The sequence below is a fragment of the Marmota flaviventris genome, chromosome 13 (assembly GCF_047511675.1).
Source record: "Marmota flaviventris isolate mMarFla1 chromosome 13, mMarFla1.hap1, whole genome shotgun sequence".
NCBI lineage: Eukaryota > Metazoa > Chordata > Mammalia > Rodentia > Sciuridae > Marmota > Marmota flaviventris.
This window is the reverse complement of record NC_092510.1, coordinates 44,546,902-44,557,639: the sequence shown is the minus strand read 5'-3', so window position 1 is coordinate 44,557,639 and position 10,738 is coordinate 44,546,902. Positions and strand designations below refer to the sequence as shown.

Below are 10,738 nucleotides of genomic sequence, written 5' to 3'. Positions count from 1 at the left end.
AAAAGTCTTTGAAGACCAGATGAAAATGTGATTGCAAGCTATGACTATATTTAGGTGAATTTAGTTTGGGTGGATGAAATTTAAGTTTCACTTATATTTTTTAATCTTTGGTGCATTATAATCATATATAATAGTGAGATTCATTGTGACATATTCATACTTGCACATAACCTAATTTAGTCAATTTTGTCCCCCTATTTCTCCCCTTTAAAAAAACTTTTAAGGCAATGGAAAAATAGCTTATTCAGGTGAATTCTAACACTGAACAAATACAGAGAAATATCTACTTGAAGGCTCAGAGAGCAACCAAGGCAGCTCAAGCTTGAATGAGCAGGATTCCTAAGTAATACACAAAAATTAATCATTTCTGGGGATTATAACATCAGATATAGCCTCAAATTATCTTTAAAATATTTTTTATATATTCGGTATTCAACAAATAATTATCAGGTATGTCAGGAGGCAGGATAAAAAACAAAATTACCTTGGGGGAAAAAAAAACAGATGCATCCCAGACATAGCAGCTCCACTGGGTGGTATGTTTGCGGGTCAGCCTCCAGAGCCCCTGCGCCTGGCAAGCCTAAAACTTATAGCAGCACCTTGGTGGACAAGATGGACTTGTCATTCGATGCTTGCTTTGCTTCTCTAGTGAGTCAGGATTATGTCAATGGCAAGGATCGGAAGAAATTTGAACTGGTGTTGATCAGTGTATCCAGAAGTTTCTGGAGATTGCAAGACAAAAATGCATTTATTCCTACAAAAAAAAAGATTACAGTTGTCTGTCCAGAAACCAGAGCAAGTATCAAAGAGGATGTCTCAGAATTAAGGAATGAATTTCAGCAGAAGGATGCGCTGGTGCAGAAGGACTTGACAAAGCTGAGGCATTGGCAGCAAGTGCTGGAGGACATCAATGTGCAGCACGAAAAGCCAACTGAAGTTCCTCGGGGCTCTTTGGCCTACCTGGAGCAGGTATCTGCCAATGTCCCTGCACCTCTGAAGCAGATCTGAGAGGGGTCTGGCCTACTAGGTATCCTCCTGCAGATAGTTTCACCAAACCTCTCTCTGTGTGGACATGGCATTTTAGAAGAACTATTTGCCAGAGAATGAGCTGGTGTTAATTTTTGTTTCCACCTAAAAATTTACCCCAATATTTATTAATTACTGTTAATTACTTGAGTATTTAAAAAATGCATATAGTTTGATAAACAAAGTGAGGTTTTGTTTTGTTTTGTTTTGTTTTGTTTTTGTCTTTAGCAAAGTTTAGAATATTCGTTTGATGACACAGCTTCTTTCTTGATTTTTTTATTGTATTTAAATTTTTGTATGACTTCATACAGCTTTTTTTCCAGTTGTTACTTTGTTATGATCTGAGGGGGAAAATTATAATACTCCAAGAATCAGGGGAGAAGGAGTTGGGTTTTAGGCTTTTTATGATAACTACCCATTCATGTTAATATAGAAAAATATATAAATTTGCTGTCTCAAGACTTTGAACTACCTCAAGAAGAGGAATCTATTGCAAAGTTTGTAATAGCAGTACAGAGCACAGATATTTTATAAATGTGTCAGAGAAAGGGTTAAAATATGCCAGGTTAGTGTTGTAATATTATAGTAGATCCTTAAGTTGATGCTGCCTTTTGTTTGGATAAGTTTGTGTTGTGTGGTGTTTAATGTTCTGAGGGAGCTATATATTAGGAGCATGATGTGCTGGACACCTTGCAGTAATGAACCAGTGTAAGTAACAAAGCAGACCCTGTCTCCCTAGCGTGACAGCTGAGACACAGTGAAATACGAGCAATCAAAGCTTCATCTGATTCTTTTTCTTTTGAGTTTCATTTTGTTTGTTTGTTTTTGTTTTACTTTTTGGAGAAAAAGCAGTTTACATGAAGGAAGATTCTTGCTCATGGATTTGATTCCTACGGACTAGAGCCTTGGGGTGGAGGGTGGTCTGCAGAGTGATCCTTGGCTACTTCACCTCCATAGAGAGTATGTAGAGCCTCTCTGGGGAAAGTATTTTGCCCTCTTATCTGAAGAGGTTTTCTTTTCTCTGTTTTATGCGTCTTTTAGATTACATCTCTTTAAGCCAGTGCAAACACTCCTCTGTCTTCTGAATAGTCAATAGGTCTGTGAGTGTTGGTTCATTTACTCCTCTCCAACCCTCAACATCCCCCCCCCACACACACACACCTCAATATCCACTAGTGTTCCTGGTCTGGACTGGATGCCACCTGGTACTAAAAGCCTCCATTCCATTCCAGGGCACAGAACTTTTATTCTTTCCATTGTCTTTTGGGGTTAGTGAATGGTATATTTTTCTGTATCCCTTGCTGCATTATATGCTCATGGAAAATGGGCATTATTCCCCTTGAATATACACTAACATGTATTTTATATGATACTTTGTAATCACTTTGTATATACATATTACTCATTTTATATGCTATGATAATGATATTTGGCTTATGGACATATGACCTGTGATGACCAGCCTGAGGCCAGCATATCCCCGTGTTTGGAATGTATAGGTTAAAACTTAAAAGTTATTTTTTACTGATAAGAGTTTAACCTGGTCATCTCATGCTAGTTAGAAGCTATGATTGGCAGCTTATTTAAGGTTACTTGATTACAAACATAAACAAACACCGGGCCAGGTGGTATAGGCCTATAATCCCAGCAGTTCGGGAGGCTGAGACAGGAAGATCATAAGTTCAAAGCCAGAGTCAGCAAAAGTGAGGTGCTAAGCAACTCAATGAGACCCTGTCTCTAAATAAAATACGAAATAGTGCTGGGGATGTGACTCAGTGGTGAAGTACCCCTGAGTTCAATCCCCGGTACCTACCCCCCAAAAAAAACCTAAATAAACTAAGTTTGAGGCAGTCTTTCAATAATAAAGGTGCTTTTTTGGTAAAAAAGATCAAAAACTGTTCTACTTGGCACTTAGTAAAAATGTTTTGAATGAGTATGTATACACGTTATTGTCATTTCTTTATATTAATTCAGAAGTTATCTGACAAATAAATAACAATTTTTCAAAAAAAACAGATAGAATGAAAAGAACATAGATGGTATAGATATTAGAATGAATAGTCACAAGATTTAAAATTAATAATATTAACATATTTAAGGAAATAGATGACAAAATAGAGAATTTAGCCAGAGAAATAAAGATAAAAAAGCAAGTGAAAATTCCAGAAATAAATTTAATTAATTAAATAATGAAAAAGAAGAACTCCTTAGATGTGTTTAATGATTAGAAATAGCAGAAGAGAGAATCCATAAACTGGAATATTTTCAATGGAAAATTGTTAATGTAAAGCACAAAGGGTTGAAAAAGTTTAAAAAGTTAGAAAACATTTTAGGGTCATATGGGACCAGATGAAAAGATCTAGCCTGTGTATTATTAAAGATCCAAAAATAAAGAAAGAAAGAAAGAATGGGAAGAAGCCATAAGGTTGGTGAAAAAGGCCATAGATTTTCCAAAACTATCCAAAAATACCAAATCACAATTTAACTAAGACTCCCAAACAACAAAAATACAAAGAAAAATAATAATTCAGAAAACTTCTAAAACAAAGAAAAACCCAAAATATTACCTTGCAAATAGCAGTAACTACAATGACAATTAACTTCAGAGAGAGAGAGAGAGAGAGAGAGAGAAAAGGCAGAAGGTAGGCGGACCTGCGACCCACCAGCAGAACAGGCCCAGCGGTTCGCCAGCGTGGAAGACACATCGCCCCGGATGTGGGAGGGGCAGAGCCGCCGCGCGCCTGCAAGGTAGGCGGACCTGCGACACTTAGAAGACAGAACATCAGACAATGAAGCCAAAGTATTTCAACTTGAAAAGAACATAGACAGCTCAGCAAGACTGTTAAGAAACCATGAGCAGAACATCCAAGAAATATGGGATAACATTAAGAGACCAAACTTAAGAGTCATTGGGATACAGGAAGGTATAGAGGTCCAAACCAAAGGAATGAGCAATCTATTCAATGAAATAATACGAGAAAACTTCCTAGACTTGAAGAATGAGACAGAATCCCAAATCCTAGAAGCCTACAGGACGCCGAATGTGCAAAATCATAAGAGATCCACACCTAGACACATTATAATGAAGATGCCCAACATACAGAATAAGGAGAGAATTTTAAAAGCTACAAGAGAAAGGAAGCAGATTACATTTAGGGGTAAGCCAATCAGGATAACAGCTGATCTTTCAACACAGACTCTGAAAGCTAGAAGATCCTGGAATAACATATTTCAAACACTGAAAGAAAAAGGGTTCCAACCAAGAATTGTGTATCCAGCGAAATTAAGCATCAGGATGGAAGATGAAATCAAAACCTTCCACGATAAACAAAAGTTAAAAGAATTTGCAGCTAGAAAAACATCTCTTCAAAACATCCTCGGCAAAACATTACAGGAAGAGGAAATGGAAAATAACAATGAAAACCAACAGTGGGAGGTAGTACAGTAAAGGGGGGAAAAATAATCAAAGAGGAAAACAAACCATATTTAGTAACATAAATAAACAAATATGGCTGGAAGAACAACCCATATCTCAATAATAACCCTAAATGTTAATAGCTTAAACTCACCAATTAAGAGACACAAGCTAGTAGAATGGATCACAAAACAAGACCCAACAATATGCTGCCTACAGGAGACGCATTTGATAGGAAAAGACATACATAGACTGAAGGTGAAAGGTCAGGAAAAATCATATCACTCATATGGACTTCGGAAACAAGCAGGAGTGTCCATACTCATATCAAATAAAATAGATTTCAAGCCAAAGTTAATCAAAAGGGATAAAGAGGGACACTACATACTGCTCAAGGGAACCATACACCAACAAGACATAACAATCATAAATATATATTCCCCAAACAATGGTGCAGCTATGTTCATCAAACAAACTCTTCTCAAGTTCAAGAGTCTAATAGACCACCATACAATAATCATGGGAGACTTCAACACACCTCTCTCACCACTGGACAGATCTTCCAAACAAAAGTTGAATAAGGAAACTATAGAACTCAATAACACAATTAATAACCTAGACTTAATTGACATATATAGAATATACCACCCAACATCAAGCAGTTACACTTTTTTTCTCAGCAGCACATGGATCCTTCTCAAAAATAGATCATATATTATGTCACAGGGCAACTCTTAGACAATATAAAGGAGTAGAGATAATACCATGCATCTTATCTGATCATAATGGAATGAAACTGAAAATCAACGATAAAAGAAGGAAGGAAAAATCATGCATCACTTGGAGAATGAACAATAGGTTACTGAATGATCAATGGGTTATAGAAGACATCAAGGAGGAAATTAAAAAATTCTTAGAGATAAATGAAAACACAGACACAACATATTGGAATCTATGGGACACATTGAAAGCAGTTCTAAGAGGTAAATTCATTGCTTGGAGTTCATTCCTTAAAAAAAGAAAAAACCAACAAATAAATGATCTCATACTTCATCTCAAAATCCTAGAAAAAGAAGAGCAAAACAACAGCAAAAGAAGTAGAAGACAAGAAATAATTAAAATCAGAGCTGAAATTAATGAAATCGAAACAAAAGAAACAATTGAGAAAATTGACAAAACTAAAAGTTGGTTCTTTGAAAAAATAAATAAAATCGACAGACCTTTAGCCATGCTAACGAAGAGAAGAAGAGAGAGAACTCAAATTACTAGCATACGGGATGAAAAAGGCAATATCACAACAGACACTTCAGAAATACAGAAGATAATCAGAAATTATTTTGAATCCTTATACTCCAATAAAATAGAAGATAGTGAAGTCATGGATAAATTTCTTAAGTCATATGATCTGCCCAGATTGAGTCAGGAGGATATAGACAACCTAAACAGACCAATATCAATTGAGGAAATAGAAGAAACCATCAAAAGACTACCAACTAAGAAAAGCCCAGGACCGGATGGGTATACAGCAGAGTGTTACAAAACCTTTAAAGAGGAACTAATACCAATACTTTTCAAGCTATTTCAGGAAATAGAAAAAGAGGGAGGACTTCCAAATTCATTCTACGAGGCCAACATCACCCTGATTCCTAAACCAGACAAAGACACTTCAAAGAAAGAAAACTACAGACCAATATCTCTAATGAACCTAGATGCAAAAATCCTCAATAAAATTCTGGCGAATTGGATACAAAAACATATCAAAAAAATTTTGCACCATGATCAAGTAGGATTCATCCCTAGGATGCAAGGCTGGTTCAATATACGGAAATCAATAAATGTTAGTCACCACATCAATAGACTTAAAAATAAGAACCATATGATCATCTCGATAGATGCAGAAAAAGCATTCAACAAAGTACAGCATACATTTATGTTCAAAACTCTAGAAAAACTAGGGATAACAGGAACATACCTCAAAATTGTAAAAGCAATCTATGCTAAGCCTCAGGCTAGCATCATTCTGAATGGAGAAAAATTGAAGGCATTCCCTCTAAAATCTGGAACAAGACAGGGATGCCTTCTCTCACCACTTCTGTTCAACATAGTTCTTGAAACACTGGCCAGAGCAATTAGACAGACGAAAGAAATTAAAGGCATAAAAATAGGAAAAGAAGAACTTAAATTATCACTATTTTTAGTTGACATGATTCTATACCTAGCAGACCCAAAAGGGTCTACAAAGAAACTATTAGAGCTAATAAATGAATTCAGCGAAGTGGCAGGATATAAAATCAACACGCAGAGGTGAAAGACTTATACAATGAAAACTACAGAACCCTAAAGAGAGAAATAGAAGAAGATCTTAGAAGATGGAAAAATATACCCTGTTCATGGATAGGCAGAACCAACATCATCAAAATGGCAATATTACCAAAAGTTCTCTATAGGTTTAATGCAATGCCAATCAAAATCCCAATGGCATTTCTTGTAGAAATAGATAAAGCAATTATGAAATTCATATGGAAAAATAAAAGACCCAGAATAGCAAAAACAACTCTAAGCAGGAAGTGTGAATCAGGCGGTATAGCGATACCAGACCTCAAACTATACTACAGAGCAATAGTAACAAAAACAGCATGGTACTGGTACCAAAACAGGCGGGTGGACCAATGGTACAGAATAGAGGACACAGAAACCAATCCATAAAACTACAACTATCTTATATTTGATAAAGGGGCTAAAAGCATGAAATGGAGGAAGGATAGCATCTTCAACAAATGGTGCTGGGAAAACTGGAAATCCATATGCAACAAAATGAAACTGAATCCCTTTCTCTCGCCATGCACAAAAGTTAACTCAAAATGGATCAAGGAGCTTGATATCAAATCAGAGACACGGCATCTGATACATGAAAAAGTTGGCTATGATCTACATACTGTGGGGTCGGGCTCCAAATTCCTCAATAGGACACCCATAGCACAAGAGTTAATAACTAGAATCAACAAATGGGACTTAATCAAACTAAAAAGTTTTTTCTCAGCAAAAGAAACAATAAGAAAGGTAAATAGGGAGCCTACACCCTGGGAACAAATCTTTACTCCTCACACTTCAGATAGAGCCCTAATATCCAGAGTATACAAAGAACTCAAAAAATTGAACAATAAGAAAACAAATAACCCAATCAACAAATGGGCCAAGGACCTGAACAGACACTTCTCAGAGGAGGACATACAATAAATCAATAAGTACATGAAAAAATGCTCACCATCTCTAGCAGTCAGAGAAATGCAAATCAAAACCACCCTAAGATACTATCACACTCCAGTAAGATTGGCAGCCATTATGAAGTCAAACAACAACAAGTGCTGGCTAGGATGTGGGGAAAAGGGTACACTTGTACATTGCTGGTGGGACTGCAAATTGGTACAGCCAATTTGGAAAGCAGTATGGAGATTTCTTGGAAAGCTGGGAATGGAACCACCATTTGACCCAGCTATTCCCCTTCTCGGTCTATTCCCTAAAGACCTAAAAAGAGTATGCTACAGGGACACTGCTACATCGATGTTCATAGCAGCACAATTCATAATAGCAAGACTGTGGAACCAACCTAGATGCCCTTCAATAGACGAATGGATAAAAAAAATGTGGCATTTATACACAATAGAGTATAATAGAGTATTACTCTGCATTAAAAAATGACAAAATCATAGAATTTGCAGGGAAATGGATGGCATTAGAACAGATTATGCTAAGTGAAGCTAGCCAATCCCTAAAAAAAAAATGCCAAATGTTTTCTTTGATATAAGGAGAGTAACTAAGAACAGAGTTGGGAGGAAGAGCATGAGAAGAAGATTCACATTAAACAGGGGTGAGAGGTGGGAGGGAAAAGGAAAGAGAAGGGAAATTGCATGGAAATGGAAGGAGACCCTCATGGTTATACAAAATTACATACAAGAGGAAGTGAGGGGAAAGGGGAAAAAAACAAGGGGGAGAAATGAATTACAGTAGATGCGGTAGAGAGAGAAGATGGGAGGGGAGGGGAGGGGGGATAGTAGAGGATAGGAAAGGCAGCAGAACACAACAGACACTAGTATGGCAATATGTAATTCAATGGATGTGTAACCGATGTGATGCTGCAATCTGTATACGGGGTAAAAATGGGAGTTCATAACCCACTTGAATCAAAGTGTGAAATATGATATGTCAAGAACTATGTAATGTTTTGAACAACCAACAATAAAAATTAAAGGAAAAAATAAATTTAAAAAAAAGAAAGAGAAAAGGCAGATAGATGATAAAAGAAGATTCGATGAGGCAGAGTTCTATATCCAGTGAAAGTATCTTTTAAGTGCTGACATATTTTGCTTAAAGATAGGAATATGTTCTAGAACGTACATTGTTAGGCAATTTTGTGGTTGTATGGACATTGTAGAATGTACTCTTATGGCTACAACATCACGGGGCAATATAATCTAATATATGCTTATGGAATGTTGGTCATTGGCTTAAACATTATTATGTGCTGCATGATTACAAAAAGAAAGGTAAAATTAGGATGTTTTCAGATAAACCTTATGAGTGAGATTTTCTCGAATAAACATATATTAAAAGAAGTAAAGATGAGAACTTGAAATCAAAAGAAATGACCATAGGTAAAAGGATTTAATTTTTGTAAAGACATATATGTGAATAATTCTAAATGAGTATAGCAATTTATAACAGATATAATATAAAATTAATGATGGCCATAAGATCCACTCAACTATCCCATAAAGCTTATATTATGTGTCATATAGAAATATAACACAATCTCATGGGGCATTTGCAACCCTGACCTGGAGATTACTGGGTCTCTTTGACAGCAGAACTAAATAATCCTAGTTGTCCTAAAGAAAAGTTCACCTCACCACAGATAAAATTTTTTATGAAAAAGAAAAAAAAAACTCACACTTACAAGGATATCTTAAACTTCCTTTATGAAATAACCAGTAATGGACCCAGACTGAATACAGGTATAAGAAAGGAGGAAGAAAAAGAATTTCCCAAATTCTGAGAATGATCTCTAGAGGAAACCATCCCAGTCAGTAATGACCTTTGACATTATCTGTCTCATGCTGATGGCCTGCTCCTAGTATCCATCTTGCAAGAACATTATCAGAATAAATTGCTTGAACAGCAGATTGTATCTGATCCACATCTTTGGTGCAAATCAGACCAAAGAGGAAAAGTCACCCCTGAGAAAGTCATTTAAGTAAAACCACTCAAGACCTCCAAAACAACAGTGTTGTTAGAATTTTTGTGAAAGTCCTAACATATGTAAGATTCAATTACATGAAAACAACAGCATAAAAAACAATAGGATGTAACTATGGTTAAATACTTTCAAGATTCTTCCATTTCCTAGTCAATGTCAAAAGTACTAATTTACATTAAACACTATTTTAGTCCGTTTTTCATTCCTGTAACCAAAAGACCTGACAAGAATAAGTTTAATGAGGAAACATTTATTTTGCAATACAGTTTCGGCGGGGGTGTGGCGGGGAGTGGGGGCGTCCTCAGTCCATAGTCATCAGCCTCCATTCCACCAGGATAGAGGTAACTGGACATCATGGTGGAATTTTGGAGGAAAGAGGCTGAGGACAGCACAGCAGGAATCAGAGAAAGCTATCTCAACAAGGACAAAGTATGCCCCAAAGTCATGCCCCCAGGGACCTGCTTTCTTCAGCCACACCCTACCTGCCTACAGTTACCACTGGGTGAATACCATTCAGGGGGTTAATGCACTGATTAGGTTAAGATTCTCACAACCCAATCATTTCACCTTTAAACCTTCTTGCATTGCACCTATGAGCTTTTGGGGAACGTCTCATATCTAAACCATAACAAACACCAAGAACTATGCATGCTTAATATCTATGGTAACTATTATAAAATAAGCAAAATAGTTTAAACTCGTGAGATAGTAAATGGAGAACTGAAATGTTGAAGAAGACTTGAATAATCAAAAAGATGCCAAGTGAAAATAGAAAGTGGGGTGTAGCCTAAGTCAGACCAAATGTAAAACCAATGTAAGGTTAATAGAATTAAGCCTAAATAAGTCAGTAAAAAGTAAGTAGACTATTCATATATGTACATAGGAAAATTAGGTCAGATTCCACTAGCAAAAAGATCAGTAGAGAAAAGGGAACAGGGAGAGAGGAGGAGAGGGAAAAGGAAAGTACTAGGGACTGAATTAGATCCAATTATATTCCATGTTTTCATAACTATGTCAAATGAATCCTATTGTTATGTAAAACT

General features: G+C 36.3%; 1 pseudogene; it reads left to right on the top strand.

Annotated features, from left to right (window-relative positions):
- The first annotated feature begins 612 nt into the window (after positions 1-612).
- Positions 613-1,008, top strand: LOC139701478 (mediator of RNA polymerase II transcription subunit 28 pseudogene; annotated as a pseudogene).
- The last annotated feature ends 9,730 nt before the right edge of the window (positions 1,009-10,738 follow it).